At 52.1% G+C, this 26,245-nt stretch overlaps 1 protein-coding gene across 4 annotated transcripts in view; it reads right to left on the bottom strand.

Moving 5' to 3' along the window:
* Positions 1-26,245, bottom strand: part of Rbfox3 (RNA binding fox-1 homolog 3) — a 418,266-nt gene that overhangs the window by 179,574 nt on the left and 212,447 nt on the right. For all 4 annotated transcript variants that reach the window (XM_074044974.1, XM_074044972.1, XM_074044976.1 and 1 more), the window contains one exon: positions 4,314-4,420. The gene's annotated coding sequence lies outside the window, so the exon portion shown is untranslated. The remainder of the gene's footprint in view (positions 1-4,313; positions 4,421-26,245) is intronic.

The following is a 26,245-nucleotide window of genomic DNA, read 5'->3' as shown; positions in this document are numbered from 1 at the left end:
GTACTGGGGCTTGAACTCAGGGCCTTGTGTTTGCTAGGCAGGTTCTCTACCACTTGAGCCACACCTCCAGTCCTGTTTGCTTTGGGCTTATTTTTCAGATAGGGTCATATGGCTTGTCTGAACTGTGATCTTCCTACCTATGTCTCCCGTGTAGCTGAGATTACAGGCATGTACCACTATGCCTGGGCCCCTTTAAAAAAAGATAATACCTGAAGTTGAATGTAAATACACCAGAAATCTGGCTGCTGGTGTGTGGTTGTAGGGTGCGTGGTTGTCCAAACACACACACAGATGTCCTGCTGTGGGCACCATTCCCCTGGGCTGGGCCTCTACTCCTCTCTGACCAGTCTTGGGGAAGTGGTGGCCCTCGGTGGCCTTCAGCTGAACTTGCCAGGGCAGATGCTCTTGAAAGGTGCTTTTTGGCACTGCTCTACAAAGGGCAACACCACCATGTGCCACACAGGTGCAGGACCCATGGATGCTAACCTGCAGGTCTGGGATTTGGAGTTTCTTTTAAACTCCTGGTTTCATTCGAAATCCCTAAGGATGTTCTCTTCTGAAGTTCACATGCTTGTCCTGTTAAATAAGAAGTCACCCGAACTGAGGCCCCGGACCTTCCCCACCTCATCAACTTATTTTTTAGAAAGAAATAATGGTTTATTCCCTAGGAGTGGATGCTAGGAGCAGCCCACCTGATAAACAGATGTGGTTAATAAGGAATTAAATTACATCACCTCCCAGCTGACAACAGGGACGCCCTTCCAAAACTAGGTGCACATGCAGCTGTTTATGTGAACATGTATGTGCACCCGTGCAATGGTGCACGGTTCTATGTACATAGCTGTAAGTATGTACATGTGTACACCATCTTATAAAGTGTACACACCTGTCCATGTGCGTGCAAGTGTGTGTATGTACATATATGCCCCTCCATGCCTCTCACATCTTGGGGGCCTGGGAAAGACCTCCTTGGGGAAGGGAAGGGATGTAAACACAGATGCGTCCTCCTCCGTGCAACCAGGATGCACTGGGATATTCCACCTTGTGGCAAGCTCTAATGCCCCGGGGAACCCATGTTCCACGGAGTGTACGTCTGCAGGCTGTTTTGTACTGTGAATAATCATTTCCTAATTTCTGCTTGGAAAATTAATCTTCTGGTTTCTTGAAGTGTAGCATAGAGTTTTGGAAACAGGGTCAGTGGCTAAGGCCTGTCTTAGTGCTTGAAAACAGGCCAGGGGGGATTGCTTAAGTGAATTATGGTACTTCTGTGCAATGGAATAGCGTTCTTATTAAAACTGAAGTGAATGTGTTCCTGGAAACACCGTTAAGCAGCAGCCGCAACAGAAGCAGAGCGTGAAACAACACACAGAGCACAGTCCTGCCTTCCTTGGTGAAGCATTTGGTGTGCTCTGATGTGATGAGCGTTTGGGGACCACACGCTCCAGGTGCCGTCTGGGGCTGTTTCTGACAGCAGGGTGGGCTGGGTTTGCTTTTCACTTTTCTTGTCTGTATTTTATAAGAGAAACACCTATTATTGCTTGTGCTGCAATCAAATGATGCAAGAAAGTCAACTTTAATTAAAAAAAAAAAGTTAACCTTACCAAAGGCAAAGGAAGGATGGCTAGAGGTGTTTTGGGAAGAAAAGGATGAGGACACATCAAGGACCCACCATTCTCGGTTCCAACTCTAAAATTGCCCTTCATGGGTCACAGTTGCTTCAATGACCCCATGCAGAGTCCCCATGTTTGGGGACAGGTGCAATTCCAACATGGCCCCTGCTCTGATGCAGAGGTGGGGGTGATGGCCCCTCCAGAACAGGAAGCATTGCTCTGCTGATCACCAGTTATCAGCTACTCCTGACTTGGCCTCACGGCATAGGCAGACAAGACAGGAGCTGGTGAAGGGTTCTTGCGAGTGTGTGGTGTGTGTGTGTGTGTGTGTGTGTGTGTGTGTGTGTGTGTGTGTGTATGGTGGGGAGGCTTGGATGGAGTGGCCTGGCTGTCACAGCTATTAGGGGTGAAGTCACAGCTTGGGGTCTTTGATTCTGTCTCTGACTCTCTTTTTTCTTTCTCACTGATCTCAATTGCAAAAATCAGAAACAGAGAAGAAACTCTCAAACTGTCCACAACAGGACCAGCAAAACCTGAGCAGCATGGAGCTGCGACAATGGGTTTGCCCTGGGTTTCAGGAAGACAGGCTTCTGGACTGCTGTTTAACCATCAGCTTGGCTCCAGCCCCTGTCGGCCTGCTCTGGATGCAGAGGTGGGCTTGGTGGCCACTCCAGACTGCCCCTGTACCCAGCACAGAGGGGAGGGCTTCAGGGAAGCAGCTGTCAGTTCTTTCTCTCCTGTGCAGTCCTGCTCCCTCCTCCCACTCAGCCTGTGTGGGCAGAGAGGGCCCAGGGTGGGCTGCATAGCTCTGAACTAAACAAACTCCTGAAAGGGCATGGAGCCTCCACTGGGCCATTTTTCAGACTTCAATTGCACGGAGTGAAACTTAAAAAGGCTGTTCCATTTGCTCAGTTTGAATTCCCTCTGCCCTGGGCAAACAGCTACTCTCTAAGGAGGGTAGAATGGGCAGCAGAGAGCACACAGCCCAGCTAACCAAGGCTGGTTGCAAGGGCCAACCTGCTGCAGAGGCCAGTGTCCAGCCCCGGGAAGTGGCCGTGCAGGCCAACAGCTAGAGGCCACCCAGATGCTGCTGTCACTATCCTCCACCCTGCAAGAGTTTAGCCAGGTCCCTGTTTCCTACAAGCAGTGCCATTTCTAGCAGATGAGACCGAAAAGAGATTTGACCGGCAGGGCCCCATGCTCCGCAGAGGACTCCTGGCGGGGGGCCTGCGGGCAGCAGGTACAGTGGTCAAATACAAGATCATGAGAATCAGCAAAACATGGATTGGAGGCATTCCCCAGACGGAAGGGTGGCTCTGCTAGCTGACACTCAGAGCTAACCCTCCAGGCCCAGTGTCCCACGCCTTCATACTGCACACCCTGGTCCTGCACACGTCCAACGCTCTTGACATTCAGCATAACACAGCAACCCCTGGCTGGCCTGTGCTCAGAGAGCTCCCCTGCCCCCAGATCCCTTCCCTGTGTCCATTCTCTTCTTGTCAGCATTTCCAACTTAGCAACTCAGGCCAAACTACCCTGTGCAAAGAGAGCTCCTGCTCAAGACCAGCCAGGGCCACCCTTTCATGCTAACGAGGAGACACCGAAGGCCACGAGCAAGACAGGCAGAAGAAGAAAGGGTTCAGGTGGGAGCGGAGTGTATCCCTCCCTGTCACACACGAGGTGAGGGAGGCTATACCTCACACCTGGGTGGCAAGGCCCCTTCAGCACCACCTCCACCCCCAGCTGCATAGAAACCTGGCACAGCTTTGTCACCCCCAGTCCTGAGTCCTGACAGCTGCGGCTCTGGGCTTCTGTCAGGAGGAGGACAAAAGGCTCAGGGTGAAGTGAACCCTTGCCCCGTCTGGGGCTCCATCAGCCATGACTCTTGGACAGCCTGGGAGAGAGTTTGGCCTTGGGCCATCTGCAGAAGCTTCTTTTATATTATTAACCTACTTTCTCTCTTGGCACTGGGAACAACCGGGAACCCTCAGCCAGGGCTATTCATAGGCCAAGGCATCCCTGGGGAGAAGAATGAGCTCATACCTGCAGTACAGGTGCCAAGTACCATAAAGTTCCCAGCTGGGCCTAAATACAGGCTGAGCCACCTCAGGAGTAGAAGGAGGGATGGATGGAGTGAGGGAGAGAGGGAGCACCTCAGCTGAGTGAGCCCTTCTTCCCTCCTGACACCCGGTCTGGCCACTTGGGCAAAGCTTTCCGCCACCTGTGCAAAGATGAGCCCTGTCAAGAGTGAAGCCTGCGGTCACATGGTATTTTTCCACCCTAGGTCAGACCTGGAGGGAGCCACCAAGGAAGTGGGGAGGGATTGGCACATGACATGAAATACAAATGACTCCTGTAAACACAGAGTTTAATAAAGAGGCAGTGAGGGAATTTATGGGCAACCCAAGGATAATTAAAATTATTTATCTACTTACCTCCCTTGCCAGCTGATCAGTCTGTTAATGACTTATTATGCACTTGCTGATTTGCATTTTTAGTGAGGGGATTGAGTAAGGGTAGGTAAAAAAACACCAAGGGGTGTGGGAGCCAAGTGGTGGGGTCCCGTGTGGACCACCTCTCTGCAGAGCATGAGCTCCCCCTGCTAGCCCCTGTCCACATGTCGCCCCCATGCTGGGGGCCCACCTCAGGTCTCTGAGAACCAGCTTGGGAGAGCAAAAAGCGCCCAGCAAGTGGGGCACGCACCTGTTTTGCAGAAGGGGCCGCTCCTGGGACAGGTTCCCGCCGAAGGGGCCTGCAGAGCAGCTCCAGGGAAGGCCAGCAGACTTTCCTCCGGTGGCTCTGGCTTCACGCTGCATTTTAAAAAGATAACAGAGGCACAAAATCATTTTCAATCTCTGACGATCTGGAATGTATCAGACACACTGTGTCCTGCACTGTTGATTGAGAATATCGCAGGACAGAGCATCACGGGAACAGCATCTTTCGAATGCTGCAAAGTGGGAGATGTTAGCAGGAAGTTATAGGAAGTTATAACGAGGTATCTCTGTGTCTGCGCTCCCCCTCCCCACCTCTCTGGAGGTTGGGCATGATGCTCCCACTATCAGAAGTGACCAGGGAGAGGGCCCCAATGGACACTTGGGGTCAGCTAGCAAGAGTGGATCACTTCTGGGATGGCCCATGCCCTCCATCCCACAGATGGGGCCACCTTTCCACTCAAGCCAGCAGAGCCCTCTTGAGGCTGAATCCTCAGCATCTCTTCCATCTCCAGCCTTGGTTCCTGAGCACTGGGTTTGATTCCAGGGGAAATGTCATGGCCAGTGGGGTTGACAGCCCTGCAGTGGGCATCTTACATCATAGCTGGGCTTCCCTCTCATCCAAGCCTGCTGCCGAGCTGTCCTAAGCTACCTCTCACGGCTGATGCTGTGTTGCCTCTGGTCACCAGCTCTCAGCTAAATACTGGGATGTGGGGAAAAAGTCCTTGGGGAGACCTGGCTCCTGCTGCCTACCTGGGTTGTGTTGGGGGCAGGTGGGGAAGGAGCCTCCGGTGTGTCCCCCGCCCCACCCAGAAGTCCCGATGTTCAACAAGACAGTGTTTGCAGATGGGGCCTCCAGGCAGTGATTAACCATGAGGGTGCAGCCTCGGGTTAGGACTGATTTCCTTATAAGAAGCACCCCATAGCTGGGCATGGTGGTGCACACCTATAATCTCAGCTATTTGGGAGGTGGAGGTAGAAGAATCACAGTCTGAGGCCAGCCCAGGCAAAAAGCCTACCTGGAAAACAAACTAGAACCAAATGGCCTAGGGGTGTGGCTTGAGGGGTAGAGCACTTGCCTAGTAAGCACAAGGTCCTGAGTTCAATCCCAACAGCCCCTCCCACAAAAGAAGTGCCCCTCCCCTCTCTCCCATGTGAAAAGACATCAGATCTGCCGGCACCTTGACCTGGGACTTGCCAGTCTCCAGAACTCTGAGAAGCAAATTTGTGGTGTTTAAGTCACCTAGCCCACAGTCTCTTACATAGCAGCCCAAAATCATTTAGACAGAGCCTACTTTAGCTGCGTGGTCCTCAAAGCAGCTGGCCAATGGTTTGGCAAAAGAAGCAAAGAAGAGAAGGAAGGAGGTACCACGTGATGAGTGGTCTCAGCTAAAACTTGGACCCTTCCTCATCCACCTCTGCTAAGCCTCCCTCACCCAAGCAGCAGTGAGAGCCCCGAGGGCGCCACCCCACCCCTGCAAACACCACCTCCCCAGTTGTTCCTTGCTGCCTCTGCCCTGCCCTCAGGTGTGCTCTTGGGGTTTGAACATCAAGCCTGACCTCAGGGCCGTTGCACACGCTGTCCCCTCCTCCAGAGGCTCTTCCTGAGATGCTCAGATGTTGGACAGTGACTCCTCATTCAGGACTCCCTGGTCATCCAATCTGAAGCTCTCTCCCTACCTCCCAGCACCCTCTATTCCATCGCCTTACGGCTGGTGTCATCATCATGATGAATCAACATCGTCTCACTCATCTGCATCAACACCCTAAACCATCAGCTTCTTGACAACATGCCAGGTCTGCCCTGCATCCTTGGAACCCAGAAGGAATGACAATGAATGCACGAGCTCAGGAATGGATGGCGGGGCTCTCCCCCGACTCTTTCCCTGGACCTCTGTCTGCGCCCCCACCTCAGCCTCCTTGTCCTCAGAATATACTTCCTAGCTTCCTCTTTTAAAGACTAGACACTGCTGAAGATCCTTGGGTGACTTAAGCCGTGGGGGTTAAATGCAGATCTCAGAGGCTGTCTCCCCACAACTCTGAGCCTCTCAGGCCCCCAAGGCTGGAGTAAAGCTCAGCCTTGCAGGCCTGACCAGTCCAGGACAAAGTCTCTGCTGTGTCCCAGAGAGAGTTGTCACCAACTCAAGCTTCTTGACGACCTCCCTCCTTCCACACTTCTCCCAGGCTGGGCCCTGTGTCACGCAATCCCCTTTCCTCTTCTGTCTTCCTGTGAGGACAGCTCCCCAGTGGCTGCCCAGGTCCTGTCTGCACACTCTGGTGTCCAGGAGATGTGGAGGTCCTGCAGGTATACAGAGGAGGAGGACAGAGCAGCTCAGTGCTAAGTCCCTCTGTCTACCCTCCTGCTCTCCCTGAAGCCTCAGTCCAGGCTTAGGGCTCTCCATGGAGGGAGCAAGCTCTGTCACCCCAGGGTGACACCTCAGCGTCCACTTATCATGAGACCATCAATGATCTCATGAAAGTTAAGGTCCAGTCTTCCTTAACTGGTGCAGAGAAGTATGGCACCTGTTTCCAGGAGGTCATGCCCCTAGGCTCATCTGTTCAGATCTGGGGGTCTGGGAGCATTTGATGGTCACTTTTTGTGTCCACTTAGCTAAGCTATCATCCCCAGAGATCCAGCCCAATATGAATGTAAGTTTCCTGTGACAGTATTAAACGATTGGCATTAAAAGCTACAATGAGATCACTTCAGTAAAGCTGAGCCTCCATAGTGTGGGTGGGTCTTACTCAGCCCGTTGAAGGTCCAAATGCAAAACAGGCTTCCTGGAGGAAAATGTTTTGCCTCAGGTTCGCGGTATTGGTGCCTACAGGGGAGCCTGCCAGCCAGTTGGGAGCCAGTTCTGTAAAACTGATCATCTGTGTATCTATCTATGTATCTAACTATTTTCCATCTAGCTTTCTATTACCTATCTACTATCTATCTATTACCTATCTATTTATCTATCTATTATCTACCTATCTTTTATCTATCTATTATCTATTATCTATTACCTATCTATCTATCTATTACCTATCTATTGTCTGTCTATCTATCTATCATATATCTATCTATTGTCAGATGAGGCCTCTCCCAGATTGGACACCTAGAGTTGACCTTGTCCATCAAGAGAACCAGAAACACCCCTCCCCCATGCTCTGCTCATACTCCATTCTTGCTGGGGGTGGAGCAGTGCCCCAACAGTGTCAGCAAAGGAGATAGCAAGGCACGCATGTCCGAGAGAGCAAGGTGCCACTGGTCACTTAGAGACAGGGAATTCACAGCCACAAGCTGGAATCTTTTTGGTCGTCTTGATCTTTGTGAAGTCAGGCAGGTCTGAGTTGAAGCCTCCTGGCCCCAGCTTCTGCTCTGGCCTCCTAACTCATCCCCAAGGGGGTGCAGGCTAGTCCTTCCCTTCCCTGCCCCCACAGGGCCCTCCTCCCCTTCCTGATTGCTTCTCAATTCTGATGATGTATCAATAACTTCAGAGCAAAATGCCACAGTTAGCAGAGCTGCTCTACTGTAACTAATCGTTTTCTGAATCGATTCAGAGTCCCGTGTGTGCAGCGAGGTGGGGCTGTGCCTCTGAGGTTGCTGCAGCCTCGGGAATTAGGCACACCAGGGAACTTCCAAGAGACAGAGAAGAGGACCTGGCAGAAGAGGGGAGGGGGCAGGGAAAGAGCAGATTTTAAACAGAGGGCAGGAGGAGGTTCTCAATGACACAGAGAACAAGTGAGACAGACAGGCACGGTGTGGGGGGCGGGGCACAGGGCAGGGGTTGGGGAGAGAGCAGTGATCGAAGCCCTAGGCTTGGCAACAGGAGGCTCAGGCCAGACTCTCCGGAGCAGGGAGTGAGTCTGCATCCATCCAAGTCAGGACACCAGGCTGGAACAGACCTGTGTACCTGTGTCCTGAGAAGACCAGGCTGAAAAAGACCTGTCCTGAGAAGGGGCAGGTGGTGCATCTGGTGCTCAGCTGGCAGGTGCCTTCCTAGGATGGGGATGCTGGGGAGAGGCAGGCCGCTGCCCACCAACCTGTGCCATACACCTAAAGTACTCAGGCCCAGAAAGGCTGGGGGCTCCTCAGAGCACATGGAAAGGCCTCAGGGGTCTCTGGGGTTCACCCACTTGAGGTTTGATTGGCCTAGTAAGCCGTGCTGCTTTGCCCTCCAGTCTTCCATGGGCTGTGCACACATGAGAATGGGTGGCTGCTCTATGGCTAAGGTGGTCTTCTGGAGGAAGAGAGAGCCACAGGAGAGGGTGAGGTGGGACAAGGAACTCTAACAGAGCCTCCGGGCTACGTGGGTCCTCTCTGTAGTGTAACTCCATTGACACTTTGGTTGTTCTGGAAGAAATTGAGGCACAGAACACAGAAAAAGCCCACGCCTAAGTACTCAACCTGCACTGTGGCAGAGCTCGGACCCAAATCCCATCTGGCTTAAGCACCCGCTTGAAACAACCACAGGAATCAGGGAATTCCATCTCCATCATGACGGCTCTCAGCACTCCCATGGCAAACGTGGGAAAGCCTGGCAGCTTCAAGTGCCAGAGAGGACAGACAAGGCAGGAACCCACAGCTGGTGGGAAAACAATAGGTCCAGATGCACTGCAGAGCAATGGGCAGGATCTGGAACATTCTGAGTCCCAGACACTGCTGTCAGGTGCACATCCAAGCACAAGGAGACAGACCATCATGGAGACCCTTGCTAAGGACTTCTCCCAAATAACCACATGCTGCAAAGAACCAGAATATTTACCAGTAAAGAGGGGCTAGAGAAATGGGGTGGGTTTCTAAGACAGATTTCTACAGAGCAGCAGCAAAGGAATGGGTCACAAACACCCACCAGCACAGAGAAGCCCGATCACGGTGCTGAAGGGAAGAACCAGCCTGCAGAAAGTTACTGCGTGCCCTTGAGAAAGACTGGCATGGTTTCATCGATGGTTTGTGGTTACACATGTGTGCGAACATTTCCTCAAGGAACAAAGATGGCGCTTCCTGTGTCGGGGAGGGGAACGGGGCTGTGTGCAGTGGGGGCTGATCTGTGTGCGATGTCTCATTTCTCCTTTCACGCTCAGTGCAAGATGGCGAAATGCTACCTGTTATTAATTGCAGGCGGAGGAGCACACGTCTTTGTTATATATTTTTAAAGTTTTCGTAGCATAAATTAATTGTACAAGGGGGTCTTATTGTGATATTTACATAAATGGACAGAATGTACTTTGATCAAATTTGCCCACCTATGTTACTCTTTCTTAATCCTCTTCTCTCCTCCCCCCTCCTTTTATTTTACCTTAATTTCCCCTTTTTTTTTTTTTTTTAGCAGTATTTGGGCTTGAACTCATGGCCTCACACTTGCTAGGCAGGCGCTCTACCACTTGAGCCACTCTACCAGTGTTTTTGAGGCAAGTATGGCTAGACTGGAAGGCCCTGGAGGGAATGAACAAGAGAACTGCTTATCCATGTGGGTGACAATACCAGAGGAAACATGGCATTTTGTGCAAGCAAGAGCTCAATGGTCTCTCTGGCTGGTGGCCTGGTGGCCAAGTAAATGGTTGATGTAAACAGTGGCGTGATTCTGGAAAGAAACAGATGAACCCTCACCTGAGAGGACGTGAAGCCTTCTCGTTCCACAAGGGCCTGTAGACTCTAGACAGTTCCTGTTTCTAAGAGCCCAGGCCTCCTTGGTATCCCCCTCCCTGGGGACCCAGGCCATGGTCTTCACAGCAAAGCCTTCCCCTTACTGAGAAAGACACCAGAGAGCACTGATGCTGAATGGCTTTACTCTCTGTCAGGCAAACATCTTTAAGCCAACAAGAAGCCACAGAGCTGCACAAAGCAACCACCTCTCCCATCCCTTAAGGATGGGGCCTGTGGGGATGGGTTGGGGGAGATCGAGCACCCAGAGGGTATCTGCAGGGCCAGCTGGTCGGTCACAGGAGGGCAACTGGGGCTGCCTAGGTCTCTGCACATTCCTGCTGGGATGCCAGTGTGCTATGGAGACCAGGAAAGCAGGTGCCCGGCAGAACGTCACTTAGAAGAGCAGCCTCCACCCAGGCCGCATCTCACACTTGGCTGGGTCCTTTGTGGTTGCTGTTTGGTCTAGAGTGGGCCATGGCCTGATAGACATGTGGCCAGCTCTTGCTTTGATCTCACATGGCTATGCTTCCAGTGTTACAAGCTAACAAAAGCCGAGTGATCAAATTCCAGATCATTACTCGGGGAAAGGGACCCCTCTGTGGTTGACAGCAGCAGTTTCAAACCAATTAAAATCAGCCTGGCGTTCCTGCGGGCGGCCGCTGTGCCGCCACCCCTGAGGTCTCAGAGGGCCCGTGCCTGCAATGAGCAAGATGCAGGAAATGTTAATAGAGATGTTTAAATGGTGCACCGAGGGGATTCTGGTAAATAAGGCCACTCGAAGAGGCTGGGGAGAAGTCTCCGGAGCTAACCCTGGAGGGAACTTGGATAAGGAAGAGGTTGGATTAAAAACAGCTCACACGAGGGGTGGGTCTGGGAGGGGACTTCAGGGGAGGCAAGCTATTTCATTGTCTATTAGTTCCCTCCTTGTAAATGTCTATGTCCTTGCTGCTGGCTCCAGAATCCACCGGGCCTGATGGCACCCACTAGACAGGCTGGGAGGGACAGGGTACAATTTACCAAGTAAAATTGGAATGGGCCGGATGGTGCTGAATAGGTGGCTTAGTGACGGCAGAGTCTGAGGGGCCGTGTAGGGACCCTGGGACTCAGCAGACAGATGAATCTACTGAGGACTGGCAGTACTGTGTGTTCACGCCTATCTGGGAGCTGCTCAGAACTCTGTGCAGTGCTGTTTAGGGAAGATCAAATGCAACCCAGGAAACAAAGAGAGAAGGTTCAAGACAACACCACCAAATGCCCAGGTCAGTGAGTAAACGGGGCACAGCTGAGTTGTGGGCCACCCACTGGGCCACCCACTGGGCCAAGCCTGTGGCTACTGCCTCTGAGTACCCAGCAGAGACCACAGCCCAGGATGGCTGCAGGCTGCAGTTCTGCAAGTGAAGTCTCTGCTGACCCACAAAAGGGAAGATGTTAACAAGCCAAGCAGCAGCTCAGAGTCTGGGCTTGGAGACCCGGGCCAGATAGCCAGGCCCTTCCTCACTGGACCCCTACTCTCCAGGCCCTAGAAACCTGTTTTCCTCCAACTGGCATTGCAATTGAAATAGAAAACCTCATTCCAACAAGGGTTGCCAGAGTTAGCAAGAAAAACTACTGGGTATCCAGTTAAATTTGAAACTTTAGATAAACAAAAATAATGCCTTCATAATTTTAGTGCAGTCTGTGCCACACACCACATGAAACATACTTATAAAAATAACTAGTCACTGCTCACCTAAAATTCAAACTTAACCAGGAATTGTATATTTCTTTTGCAGCCCAAGTTTTCAGCAGTCTGATTGCCCAGCCTAAAACACGCGCACACACACACACACACACACACACACACACACGTATGGCTGTGTACACCTACCAACATATCCCTTAAAGAAAAGCCTCAACACTTCACAAGGGCCATTTGCTCATTTAGTGACCGCACCTCATATCACCCCGTGGTCACCCCTGACACCATTCAGACACAAAGACTCCAATTACCGCTTGTCCAAGGCCACATGGTCAGCACATGGCCTGGCTGAAATCACAGGCCCAGGTCATTTGCACTCCAAAGCCTGCACTCTTTTCCCCAAACAGTCCTCATGCATCACATTCTAGATGCTTCTTTCCAAACAGAAAGCCGTAAGGAAGGTGCTATTGACTCGGCAGTCAGATTGATGTGTGTGGCTCAGTCCCTGTGAATCTCAGAGCAAAGATTCAGTTCCACCCGGTGAAGGCCCTGCCATCAGGCTGTCTGGGTTTGCTCTGCAGGCAAAACCTAGCTGGATGGCTACACCCTGGAGCGTCCTGCTGGCCACTGAGTCCTGAGCAAGTACCCAACGCAACACCAATGCCATCTTGGAGCAAAATGAGTTTCTCTTCCCAGACATCTCAAGAGAGGCCCTTTCTTGAGTTCTGGGACTGTCTGCAAACTGGCATGGAGTCCTTACACTTCGACTTCCTCTAATTAAGTAGCTGATGCCCACCGGTGGCTCAGAGATTTGATACGCTGCTAGAATGTCAACCTTTGACGAGGCTACAGTGAGTCTCAGGCAGCCTGTCCCCTTGTCTATGGGGTTAGACCTGCTAACAAACCCACTCCAAGCCACGTGTCAGACTGCAACTTCCACACACCTTAGCTGTTGCTTTCACGAAGATTTTTCTAGGAATAGAAGTTAAGCTTACCACTTTGCCATTTCTAGAAATGTCTTTTTGTTTTACTCCCCTCTTTCTAAAACAGTTGTCACAGGGATTGGGAACAAGCCTTGGGCATGTTGTTAGTCAGCCCCACTGAGCGGCTTGGCGGCTGTTGGCGAAGTCTATGAGTATTTGGAGCTCGCAATCTGAGAGCTGTCAGCTGGAGCCCTCGCACTGACTGTGCCTAATTCCTATCATGAGTGAAATAAAAGCATTCTGAGCCTGAAGATCTGGCTGTTCCAGGTGTCATTTGTTTAACCAGTGGCCAAGAAGAAACCCAGTATGGGGGGAAAAAAAGCAACAGCAAGGAAGAGAAGGAGGCCAGAATGGATCAACAAAAACTCCAGCCTAAGAGGATGACGCTAATCAAATGTTAAAATCCAGGACACAAAATTGCTGAGGGCGAATGAGCCAGGGAGCGCTACTAAATAAAAACAGCAAACGCCCTCCCCCCTTTTTCATCATTTCTTCCAAATCATTCAGCTTCTCCCCCAGTGACGCAGTTGAGAGGTGGTCTGTGCTGTAACACGGTGATGTTTACATTATTTGCCTAATGAGGTTTTATTGGGAAATTTTGTTCTAAGAGGTGCATCTTGAAATTCGGCTCATAAGCAAGGCAGAGGTGTGGGGGTGGGGAGCCACCACTGAAGTTTGGCTCTTCCAGAGAAAGAGCAGATGTCATTATAGACAGGTTGTTGATTTTCAGGTGACCTACTTCCTAGATGGTTTCTCTTGCTTTTCTTTTCTCACACAAAATTTTGACATATGGGAGTCAGGAAGGAAGAAAAGTCACACTATGTCACCAAAATAGTTGGGGGACTCAGGCTCCGTGACCTCAGGCAGAAGGAAGAGGAGAGAAAGGGTAGGAGATGCTGAGTGTGTTAGGGAGGTGGAAGCAAGGAGGGGAAAGCGTCGGTGAGGCTCTGCTGGTGGCTGAGATGAGATCCCGTTCAGGTGGGTCCCCTTTGCTGACACAAGTGGTGGTGCAGTGACCCAGGACACCGCCCAGGTTCCAGCTCAAAGCTGAAGATGAAGTTGTCTCTGCTCACCCGAGGGTCCCCTGAGAGCCATCTCCAACGGCCTGGCTGGTGATATCCCACAGCATCCCAGACTGCTTGAGTAGCGCGTGGCTCATGGCACACAGGGAACTTTTCAGAAGGCTATGGTGGGCTTGCTTTCTGAACACTGTTTATGTGGCTTTGGAGGAGCACTGGAATTCACTCCTGCACAGAGTCCTTCTTTGGTGCCACCATGGAAACCTCCCAAGATAAGAAAGGCCATGACCAGAGTCAATGGCCTGTCACCTTGGCTGTTCAGCAGGATCCCCAGTTCTTCCTGCTTGAGAAAAAGATGGAAAACGCACACTCAGCTATTTTCTTACCCTCTTTGACTTCGATCCATGAGAATCGGTGTTACTTTTAATGCTGCCCAACAGGGAGCTCACTGTACCTTTCCTTCCTTGCCAGTCCCTTTCCACATTTAACCACCCTCACTGCCAGGAAAAGTCCTCCCTCTGATCTATTTCAAATCCTTCATGCCAAATTGTGGTTCCCTCCCCACGCCCTTCTCATGGTGGGGTTGGAAACAGCTGCTTGCCAGCTTCTGTTGGGAGGCCAGGAGAGCCCCAGACACACAACAGCCTGTTCTCCCGGTGTATGTGCCCACCATCCATCCTAAGCCTCAGAGCAGAATTCTACTGCTTCCAGCAAAAGGGGCTCTGAGGACCCAGCCCAGGTCTCAGAATCACAGTCTGGCTCTCACCGTTGCTCACCGGAAGCAGAAAATGACTTCTTCCATCTCCCAAGGAGCCACCTCCTGGGCACAGTCAAACAGAGAATCTGTACCCTCTGCCAAGAGCTCCACTGGATCCTAAATGGATCCTAAATGGAGCACAGCTGGAAGAGGCATCCAGGAGAGCAGATTGCTGAGGAAGCGATGCCCATGGCTGCCAGACAGAACTAACAATTCCACTGACGGTCTCTGATCTGCAGATTCAAGTGAGCTGGAAATACAGGTGGATTTAAGACTTGATGGACTCAAATGACATGCTGGGAGCCAGAGTGTGTGGACACCAGAGCAAAATGGGTTCTGCAGAACAGCTGGGTGTGGGGTGAGGAGAGGAGGTGGTGATCTCCTGCAGACCACGCTGCTGATGGGCAAAGGGAACATTCTACAGCACTAAGTGAGATGGCCCAGGCAAGGCTGCAAACCCAGGGCCCGGCACCCAGCATGCCCTTAGTAAGAGTCAGCTCTTTTCCCATGTACAGTGAAATAGATTGGGCTGGCAGATCTAAGAGCTAAAGACCTGTTGGAGAATTTCATTTTCTCCAGACATGTCATACTGTGTCCAAGGCAATGACAGAGATCAGGACCTCCTAGTGTGGAAGTGGGAAGGAGATGTGACCAGGTACACAGCCATCCAGACAGGAATTCCTAGGCAGGGGCTGAGGACCAAGAGGCTATCTGGGGCTTGGGGTGCCCAGATGTACCTGTGTGTCTACACATGTAAGTTCTGGAGGGAGAATGGCAGGGTTGTCTTGGTGGGGGAGAAGGGGTTGTGATGCTCCGTGAACCAGTTGGCAGTGCTGTACCTCTCAAAGTCATTTGTTAGAAGCCACCTCCCAGCTCTGGTGCCTACTGTATACACAACTCAACTGTAAAGCCCCCAGAGAAGCAATCTGGATTTACAGGCGCTGGCCCTGTGCTCACTAATCTGGAAGTAAGAACAGGGGAGGGGAGAGGTGTCCTGGGTTAGATAGATTTCCCACAAATGCCCCTAGTGGTGGGTGAACTCTTGCAAAGCTCTCGGCCTCTGTCAGCCTCGCTGACTTACGTGTCACGAAGAGAAGAGGCTCCTTATTCCAATGCCATTATCATGGATGAGAATGACGCCAGTGAAAGACACATAAGGGGTTTGGAACAGTATGAGTTTTGCTGTTGTTTGGTACAATACAGATCAGTCTAGGACATCTCAGCAGTCCCATGAGTCTGGAGAGCTCACCGCCAGGAGCTGCTCAGTCTCCGAGTTTATGTTTAGCTGTTGTTGTGCTGGGGATGAGGGGCAGATGCCCCAAGTTCATCCCAGCCCCCAGCACAGTATCCCTGGAATAGAGCCGGTTGCTAAGGCTCACCTGTATTGTGACCTGAATTTTGAAGGTCCACATTCCCAGACCGGTAGGTTGGGTGTGAAGTTTGCATGGTTTGCAGCCAAAATCCACACAGAAGCGTGAGGCCACTAACAGACACGGGAACTCTGTGGCCCCACCTGTTGCCCACCTGGCTGCCCCCACAGCCTCCCTGTGTCTCCTGGTCTCCTCCCATGCTCCATGCTTCCAGAAGTGCAAAAGAGGTGACAGCTCTGCTCTAAGCCGGGTGCCAGCCTGCTGAGCCCTGGCAAGAGAGGCGTGCTTTGCCTGTGGCCGGTGGTGCGTGAAGCACTGCACCACTGTGAGCCTGTGGTCTGGGTTCATTACTATCAGATGCAAGTGGGCGATTGAGACCAACTATTTAGATGGACTGCTGGCTGTGGAGCTGGAGAGGCGGGAGCAGAACTCAGTTTTGCATTTCTAGGCAATTTGAAAAACTTCAGGTGTCATTTCTGGAAGGGGCTGAATCATTCCAGGGCTTCTGCTGTGTTGGGGTGCAGTCTGTGTGAGATGGGGGAAGGGAAAGAAAAGGCCCAGTTCTTCTCCTAGAGCCCCTGACAGGAAGTTTTTCTCTGGCTGGGAGCCACAGCCTGGCCTCAGCTCTGCATCTCCCATGGGGCTCCTACAGGAGAGGGTTGAGGAAGGAGAGGGAAGTCACTTGCCCCCCTGTAGGTGACTTGGAAGTCAATGACTGGGAGGGGGCAGTGACTTAGGTCACTGTCACAGGCAGGAAGGAACAACAGCTCTTTCTCTTGGCTTTTCTTTCAGCAATCTGCCTTGGGCCATGGCAGCCCTGAAGCTGCTGACATCTAGCAAATGAGTGGAGGGTTGCATTCATCTTTAAGAGCCTGACTGCCCTGCTCCTGAGAGGCCCAGGAAGCCACTGAATCGACCTCCATTTTCAAGGGTTAGTGAGGCTCCCCCTTGGACAGCAGGCCTCCCATGGGCAGCACTGCTCCTGGGCGGGGAGGGCATGGGGCTGGCCGCCTGCATCCTCTGGGAAACCCCTTTGATGGGCAACAGGCAGCTGATACTGCAAGCATTTCTGCAGTTGACTGTGCCCAACCTCTGCTCTGACAGCACCACCTCCAGCCTGGAGTTCTAAGGAATCAGTGCTGAGCAGAGGACTGAGAGGAGGTGGGAAGCCCTCGGGGTGGGATTGAGAGGAGGGGAGAGCGGGCAGCAACGCCCCTACTGCAGGACAGCTATAAGGCACCACCTGGCAGGGCAGTCGGCACCTGTTGAAGGCAGGTGCTCATTCATCACCTCACAGCTCTCAGAGGAAGCCTTTGCTTCCTCTGCCTCGGGGCAGGGAAAGAAGGGGGTACAGAGGACTGGAAGGCCATGAAATACTGCCCACAGTCCAAGTACGGTCACCATCCCAAGGACTGTCCTTTGTAGAGATAGAATAAGGCTCCCGTGTATCCTAGAGAGTTTTCTGGGGACTGTAACATTCAGGATGTAACCACCTGGACACAGCAATATCAAAGTCCTTCAGGAGCACAGAGGCCCCCAGCCCGGGGCAGAGCCACCTCTGCCCCAGTCCCGCAGTGTACCAGCACTGGTGGGGGGAGGAGCAAGCAGAAGTGAGTTGAACAAGAACTGTTCCCTTCCTGTCCCTAGCCTCCCTTAGGAAGCAGAATGGTGGGCATGTCCTAGAGTTCCACAGGTGGCTTGGGTGAGGCCTTCCCCGGAGGTGACGAGTTTACAGCTCCCTGGACTGAAGGCTGGTAGACGTTTCCAGGACACATTGGGCCTTCTTTTCAAAAGAACGAGTTACAACCCAGTAAGACTGTGGGGAATCTAGTTATCCCTACTTGTCAATTACTGGTTTACATTTTCCTAACCAAATGGCCCCTCAACCTCAATCTTCCTTGGAATGGCAGGAAAAGGGAGCTGAGAGAGAGTTCCGTGAAAAGGTCACTCAAGAGCCACCTCTTCCAAGACATCACCACCTGGTCTCCCACCAAAAAAAAAAAAAAGAAAAAAAAAGTGAAATAAGTAAATAACAAAAAAAAAAAGTGAAATAAATAAATAACAAAAACACACCAAAAATATAAGTACAGCCGCAGTGGCGCCTCCTTCTCCCCGTCCCTGCGTCCTCTTCCTCCTCTGCCTCCCGGCTTTGAGCTCCAACCTCTCAGATATTTATTGTTCCTAAATCATTCCTGACGGCCGGACTGCTCACACTCCATTACAGGGAGAGGCTGTGCGGAGTCACAGTTCCGTTGAGCTTGCAGAAAAAGATCCTCAGAGGAAAAACCCGCCTGGGAGCTGTCCGGTGCTGAACTCCAGCATGATGGACGATTATGGACCATCTGCACTTTCAGAGGGGAATAGATTTATGACCAGGAGAGACAGCTAGAAGAGTGTCCATCGCTATAACTCACTGCCCTCTTCAGAGATATTCTAATCAGACATCCCTTCCTATGCCCAAAAAGCTCATGTTGAGAACCAGCAAGAGGAGAAATCAATTATGTATTTCTGCGTGGTTTTTTTTCCCCCACAGTATCACTGTCAACTGTGTAGGGGAGAGGACATTCAGGAAGCTGGGGATGGGGGTGGCTGGTGAGGGACCCTCAGCCTGACAAAGCAGATTTCCCATTAGTGTTTCCTAGTGTCTCTCACTGCACCGTGGCTCTTGATTTCTTGCAACTGGTGTTGAGAAAATAGGAGATGCCAGGAGGCTGGCAAGGATTTAGTTGAGATTTACTGACAACCCAGAATCGGGTAAAGAGTGCAGTAAAAATACCCAGGTCTTCCTGGTAGATGTGCACTTTGATAATTTATGTGCACAGGGGAGAGGAAGGCAGTGAATCTTGGTGGGGTGCCAGGCGGGGTCAGGGGCTGAGCTGATGCTCTGTGACTGTTTTGTGTAATCTTCTTCCTAGTACACTTCCTAAGTCCCCTGGAGGTGCAGGCTTCCAGCATTTGCAGCTCCACCAGCCCAAATGCTGCCCACAGGCACAGGAGGCTGTGCTCCCCGCAGAGTCCCTCCAGTAGGATGAGTCCTGACACTTCTCTTCTGGGCACAGGCCACCAATCATTGGATATGGCCTTGGTATACAGAAGTGAACAAAATGTCAGGCTCTGTCTCTTGGGGCTCCATCCCCTAGAAATCATCCCTAACAAGCAAACCAGCCATTCCCATGCCCTCTGTAGTGGGAAAAACAGGTGTTTTAATCTTCATCTTAAAAGTGAGGACAGAAAGGCCTGGAGAGGATAAGTGGCTGCCAAACAGGGGTCAAGGCCATGCTATGTACTCTGGGCAAGCCTGGCCCTGCTGCCTGCCCACTGGGAGTTGCTCCATGCATGGTCACCATTGAGCCCTTCCCCAGTGGGGTCCAGCCTGGGATGGGTCTCCTGCCTGTGTTTTTCAGGGCCCTCCTTCTGACCCTAGTTTTCTCTCATCCACCCCAGCCTCCTCCCCATGAGTTACCCCCCCACCCCCCATCCAGTCAGCACAAAGAGGACTGTGCATTTTAAGTCAGTGAGTGACACTCTTTCTCTCAAGGGTCTCTTATACCCATACCCCTCTGGGGAAGGGAGTCACCCAGTTCATTATAGGGCCTTGAATGAGCTCGGTCTTGAGAACAAGCTCAAAGTCTGTTAGTCAAAGACTCTGAACATCAAGACATGCCCCTGCTTCCTGCCAGGACCTCACAGCTCCCCAAGAGTGTGGGTCAGGGGACTGGGGGGTGATGCCAGCTTGGCAGCAAGGACTGCTGTGGAGGGCCCTGGAGCCAGGTCCTTGGCAGGATGGGACCAGGCTGGGAACAGCAGAGAGTCAAGGGATCTTTCTTTGGTTACATTTATTATTTATTTCTTTATTTCTTTATTTATGCAGTATTGGGGCTTGAACTCGGGATCTCATGCTTTCTAGGGAGGTGCTCTACCACTGAGCCACTCTGCCATCCCTACATTTATTTTAAACTATAGTTCTAACCTGTCTCGCCCTGGGAGCTCACCTGTGGCCTTTTTATCTGAACAATTTTTGTGTTCTTGCCAAGATCCCTCTGCTCCAGCCATTCGTCTATTACATGCCTGCATTCATGTCTATGCTCTCTGTGGACAGGACCAGCCCTATGTCGGGCAGTGGGGAAGACTATCTTCAGGAGTCCACTCTAAGCTGAGCATAGTCCCCAGGGCAAGGGAGAGGTTTCAGGGGAGGAGGGAGGATGGAAAGGTCCAGGCTTGTGGGGCAGACATAGGTGGGAAACACAGCATGCCATTCTGTGTTTTGGGAGCAGAGGAAGGAGAGGCCCTGCAGGGATGAGGCGGGGTGGTTTCTATACAACTTTCCCTTCAGCCTTTGAGCAAAGAGTGTGATACCACCTGCTGAGTTCCCTAGGCACCGGGTGCCCAGTGCAGACCATGTCTTCTGCCCGTCACAGCAGCCACGCAGAGGGGCTGCTTCTTCCTCTGGACTAACATGTCCCATAGACGGTGTGACCAGGCCAAGTCCTGAGGGCCCAGCCCCAAAGCCACTGACCCATGTGCATTTTGAGCATTTCAGAGTTTGGCATGGGGGGGTGGGTGGGGGACACCAGTGTGCTGGAGGAATGGAACTTGTAATTGTATTTTGTTTTAACTAATTTACATTGAAACGGCCACTTGTGGCTAATGGCTTGGAACAGCACCTCTCTGGATGGTAGTGGCCACAGATGGCCTTAGGGCCTGCCCCAGCAGGTGCTGGCAGAGCACAGGCCCTTGACCCTCAACTTCCAGAGCTCTGAGACCTGAGCAAGCTGCTGGCACTGCGGGAGAGGGAAGCAACTCTGCACCCCGAGATATTTGGCTTCACCTAGGAAAAGAACATCAATCTGATGAATGGCCGGGTCCTGCACTTTGTGGAATTAAACTCTTGGCTTGGTTGGAGCAGTGTGGGAATAGCCATGGCCACCCCAGCACAGGGACTGGGCAAAGGAGAGGGAATCTGGGCTGCCAAGGACTCAGGTTCTAGGAGCTTGGCAGCTGCCACCAGTAAGGAGAGGACAAGGAGGCAGACAGCTGCATCCAGAGGTGCCAGGCACAGGCTGAGGAGGGTTGAGGAGGAAGAGAACGGAAAATGCAGGAGAGGAGCCCCCCACAGGGGGAAGTGAAAGATCATCCCCACCTGTCCTTGACACTCCGCGCACGTGCGCACACACACTGCAGGGAGAGATCTCTCCAGAGAGCCATTTCCCCAGCGCTGACCTTCCCAGGAGCTCCTCCCGTCGTGGACACTGGAGAATTTACGGACCCCTATTACTTCAGTCCAACTCAGTTCTCCATGAGAGCAAATTCCCCTCCTCTCTCATCATCATTATTGTCTTCATTAACGTGTGAATAACGGAGAGAGCATTATGTCCTTCCCAGGCTCCCACAAAGGGGCCTTTCCCTAACCCTACCCTTACTATAGCCAGTCCTGGCCATGGGAGAGGAAGGATGCAAGTACCTCACCTGGGTCCGCTTCCCTCATGGGGACACTTTCTGCTGACCATGTTTTATGGCCATGCCATCAACTCAAATCACCCAGGAGAACTTCATTAAACCATCACTGTAACCCAGCAATTATTCCAAACCCTGTGTCCTCCCCTCCACCCCCCAGAAAGGGCTCAAGACCATCCTCTGGTCCATGCTTCTAACCACCAAGTCACCCTGGCCAGACACTAGCTCCTCAGTGCACTTTTGGGAGCAAAGAATCAGAAAGAAGTCAGAAACCCCTGTCCCAAGATTGCTCCAGACTTGTCCTTCCCTCTCTCAGGAAGACTCCAGCAGCAGCCTCCACCCCTGTTCCTCACCACTGAACAACCCCTTTAAAGAAGCATGGCTCTTATTTTTGACAGGTGTGCTCCTGGGGGATCTGCCAGGAGTCTAGCTCCTCTGAGACCCTTCCAAACAGACCCTGCAATTCTGACCTCTTGTGCTGACCTCTCCAGAATAGAAGAATCGCTAGCTCCAGTAGTATCTCTGATTCATATCCTAAGCCAGAGTCAGAAAACGACCCTATCACACCCACAGTCCCCTAGGGTGAGCAAGTGTCTGTCTATCTGCTCTCCACTTGTAGCTAAATTGTCTTGGAAACTGACCGTCACGCAAACCCCAGGAACTGTGTATGTGTGTGTGTGTGTGTGCGCACACGTGGGTAAACATGGCTTGCGTATGGATACATGCATCTGCTGGGTGTGTACATGTGTGTCTGCGCCTGCAAATGTGGGTGAGTTCACTGCTGCCCCCACCTGAGGCCAATCCCACTTTGGGGCAGAGCAAGCTTGTCTTCTGAGTCCCAGTAGAGGGCCCTAGGCAGCTGGCCCTCACGCAGGCAAAAGAAGAGAGTTTAGGGTATCAAGTTGGTTTTGCACTGGGCAGGGGCTTCACCCCTTGCCTTGGATATTTCTGAAATTTCCTTAGGACCCAGAAGCCCCTGGGCTCTGTCCGGCTTTCCCCGACTTAGACCTTAAGTCTGCCTAAATCCCTTAGGCTGTGCACAATGACACCACCTGCCCTGGTTTCTGTTTCACTCTGAAGAACCTTGCACAGCTGCCCAGACTACACAGATGGGGACCGGCAGAACTCCTATACTTTCCGATCCACTTTTGGGTTCATTTTTGCTTTGATAGAATTAGGTTTGACTCAGAACTTTGCCCGTTGCACTACCACTTAAGCCACACATCCAGCCCTTTTTGCTCTGGTTATTTGGAGCCAGGCCAGCCTTCCTGCCATTGCTGAGATGACAGGTGCCGGCCACCATGGCCAGATTTTTCCCATTGCGATTTATACCCCTTGAGATTTATTTAGTTAGTTAGTTTTGCACAGGCTGACCTGGAACCTTGATCCTCCCAATCTCAGCCTCCCAAGTAACTAGGATTGCAGGTATGAGTCACTGATGCCCGGCTACTTCCCCATTCTTCCCATGCAGAGTTTCCAGCATGGAAGGCAAGTCCGAGCGTCCTTCAGTTCCTGTCTCCTAGGTCTCTCCCATTCCCCTGATTCTCACCAGTTTTTGATTCTAGGATGGGGAAAAGCCAGCCATGGGGAAAGGGACCACATGCAGACTGTGCAGTCATGAGGTCATGTGACAGGTCATGTCTGTGGGGTCTTCTTGGGCCTGAAGATCCTCTGGCCAACTACCTGTCCAGCCAGGCCCTACTCACCCAGCCAAGGCCAGGTCCTGCCTGACCTCTAAGTCCAACTTGAGCCTTTGTTCCAAGCTCACTGTCTGATAGCCTGGGCAGTTCCTATTACAGTTGTCCTGTTTGGACTGTCCCCAGGGTGCCCATACTATAGAACTTTCACCTTGTGTTTTGCTTTTTCAGGAATGCATGTCTCATCTCATTATCTAACCCATACACCCATATTAAAATGCAAACACCATCTTACATCTGCAGCTACCAGGCTCTGAGCATCCTTTCCAACTATACACTGGGCCTGTCCAGGCCTCCTGTCCCCTATTTCCAGCCTGCCCTGCTCACTTCTGGTAAAAAGTAAGAGCTGGGTTTGTGACTCTCTCTACCTCTGTTTGCTATACTGTGTCCTAAACCTCATGGACTGCAAATCTTGTCATTTGTGCTGCCTCCCCCGGCATTTGGCCCAGACATTCATTCTGTGTGTTTTACTTTCATCTTCCTTACAGCTGGGTCCTGATCCCCACTGCAGCCTGCGTGGTCTCTCTGTCTCTCATCTCTCACTACCCCTCATCTGGGCCACTCTGTTCATACCACCCAGTGTCAAGCCTCTTCTTGTTTCAAAAGCATTTGGTGGCCTTCACTGTCAGGGTGGGCCTCAAGGCCTGCCCCAGGGAGGCCCATGGACCCAGTGCAAATATCTCCCTTGACCCAGAAACCTCTGCTTCCCAGGAGTCCAGTGTCAGCCCAGTGTCCTATGCGACATGGCCACATGAGGTCTCCAAAGAGACTGGAAGCACCCAGAAGACAGGCACCACTGCAATCCTTCTTGTCCTCTGTCTCACCACCCTGGGGCAGGGGCATAACTGACTTGGGCAACAGTTGTGTGAAGTGAGTTTGTGCCATGGCTACCTGCCCTGATACCACACAATCAGTCCTCACGCTGGAGGCACAAACCCTTGTACCCAGCTGAGGTCTCTGGCAGGTACTGCCTGGGAAAGCACAGATCCCAGCTTACTTGGACTATTTTTCCCCATAGCCATGAAAGCAAGCGGGGTCTAGACCACACGGGTATGAGGAGGCCTGTAAGGCCCACAGGGCTGGCCCTTTCCAGCCTAGACTCCTTGACCAAGACACCTACTGCATGCTGTCAGTCACTTCCAACTGCCCTGGACTGTCCTGTCTTCACCTTCTGCCTCGGATCTGAGCAACCATTCATCCAGACAGAGTTGCAGGTCTTATAAGAGCTGTACAGGGTCACCTGGAGGCCAGAGCAGCTGTCAACTAGCACCTCCCAGCTACCACTTCCTCACACTGGTCTCATGCCATCCCAGCTGGGTTTTATCTCTAAATCAGAGTTCACTCCAGGCACTTGGGACTGGAATCAGAGCCCTGGGGAGAAGAAGCCATGTGTAGCTCTGCTCTTCTCTCTCTCTTGCATATCAGGGACCAGGCTGAGCCCAGCTGGAGGGAGGTGTTTTGTGATAAATCAATACACTGCCCAGGGTGGGAGAGGGAAGAGACCGACAGGAAGCTGCAGGGTGCTGGCAAGGAGGACAGGTCCAAGAACCTACCTGAGCACCTGAGTCAGTAAGATAAATGGGAGGGGAGAAGAGGGGTGCAGAGGAAGGAGAAATCGAGGTAAAGGGACAGAGAGCGAGAGTGAGAGAGAGAGAGAGAGAGAAGGAGATAAAGAGAGCTTAGAAAGATAGAGGGACAAAGAGGCAGAAAGACACAGAGACACTCATAGTGAAAGAGAGACAGAGTTGTACAGAGGCAAAGAGATAGAAAGGAAGAGACATGGGGGAGACAGAAAGATAGAGACAGATGGAGAGACACAAGGAGAGAGGCAGGCAGAGAGAGAGGGGGCGCAAACCCCGAGAATCCCACTAACATGGAGCAAACCATCTCGTGGGCTCCATCAGGGCTGTGCCCATCAAAGATTTTGGGGGACGTTTTTCTCCTACAGCATTTTCCTTAAAGAAAAGATGCCACTGGCTCATCTGCCCTCTCCTCCCTGGGCAGGTGCGCCACAAAAGTCTCGCTTTCTTTTGTTCCAGAGACACAGAACCGTTTAATTCTCATCCCTTAAATCAATACCTGGTGTCATGTCATTCAAAGCCATTATTTTTACACCAGGAAAAAAAAACATGGAGACTGAGCACAGTGTAAAGAAGAGAAAGACAGAAAGCATCCCTAGAAGGCTGTGAGCAATACCCGGGCTGGGAACCTCTGACTCCAGCATGGCATGACTGCTGAGCAGGTCCTGCTCCAGATAAAAGTGCCCCAAGGGGAAGCAGGTGAAAGGGTAAGATCCCTGAGGAAGAGTGTCCCAGGACCCTGGAGGGTTTGTCTGATGGCAAACAAGTTCCCCCCCAAAGACCATTCTGAGAGCAGTCCTCCCTGCTGACCAGCTGTCTCCCTGACCCCCCTGACCCTCTCCTCACCCCCAGTTCCTCCCTCATCTCACAGCATGCTCCACCTCCCATGCTGCTCCTGACCCCCTCTCTCCTCCAGACTCCCCACCGCATCCTTCCCGTGAACAGCAGTCTACATCTTCCTGGGAACTTCCCTCCGCGGGCACCCGTGGTCCCGCCAGGCCAAACCTAGCGACCACCTTCATTCCTACTCCCACTTCCCTCTTCTGCTCCTTCTACACTCAGGTCCTCAGAATGGTCTTTTCCTGTTTCCACCTGCTGCCCTCCCTTGGGTCCTTTCCCACGCCTCCAACTACTTCCTAAATCACATGTCCAACTCTAGTCTCTCTCTGTGTGGCTAGGATTCCTGTGGCCAGTGTCCCAGCAGACAGCTGCACCTGGAGGCATGGCTGGGCAGCCACACCTGACCTGCTCCTGCCTGAGCTGTTTCTGTCATATTTCCAGTCCCCCACATCCAGACACACTCCTTTGTCACTCTAGACTCTGACGTCCCTTCTCACACTCATGGGTACTTACACCTTGCTATTCTTTGCCTGTCCAGAGACCACTGGGACCCCCTCTTAACCGGAGAGACTCCTAAGAAACCTTTCTCAGAAAAAACACACCTGGGCCTGACACTATGTTGTGCAACCACTTCTAGAGGTTCATGGGCCAGAGAAGGCCAGATCTGCAGAGCTCAGGCTGAGTTCTCCAGAACCATCAATCTGCCTCCCACACCCTTCCCAGCCTCACTTTCCATCTGTAAGGTGAGAGCAAGAAAGTATCTGACCAGGAAGACTCATGTGGAAACCACGTGGAGCCATGTCTGGCCCATTGGGCCAGGTATTAGCAAGCGCCTGTCTCTTCCTGGCCCTCCCCACCCACCCCACACAGACTTGTCATGTTCTTCCCCTCTGCCTTCCAGGCCTTGGGTA

Source organism: Castor canadensis, chromosome 11, assembly GCF_047511655.1.
Source record: "Castor canadensis chromosome 11, mCasCan1.hap1v2, whole genome shotgun sequence".
Taxonomy (NCBI): Eukaryota; Metazoa; Chordata; class Mammalia; order Rodentia; family Castoridae; genus Castor; species Castor canadensis.
Note: the sequence above shows the minus strand (reverse complement) of the source record. Positions and strands in the feature narration are given on the sequence as shown.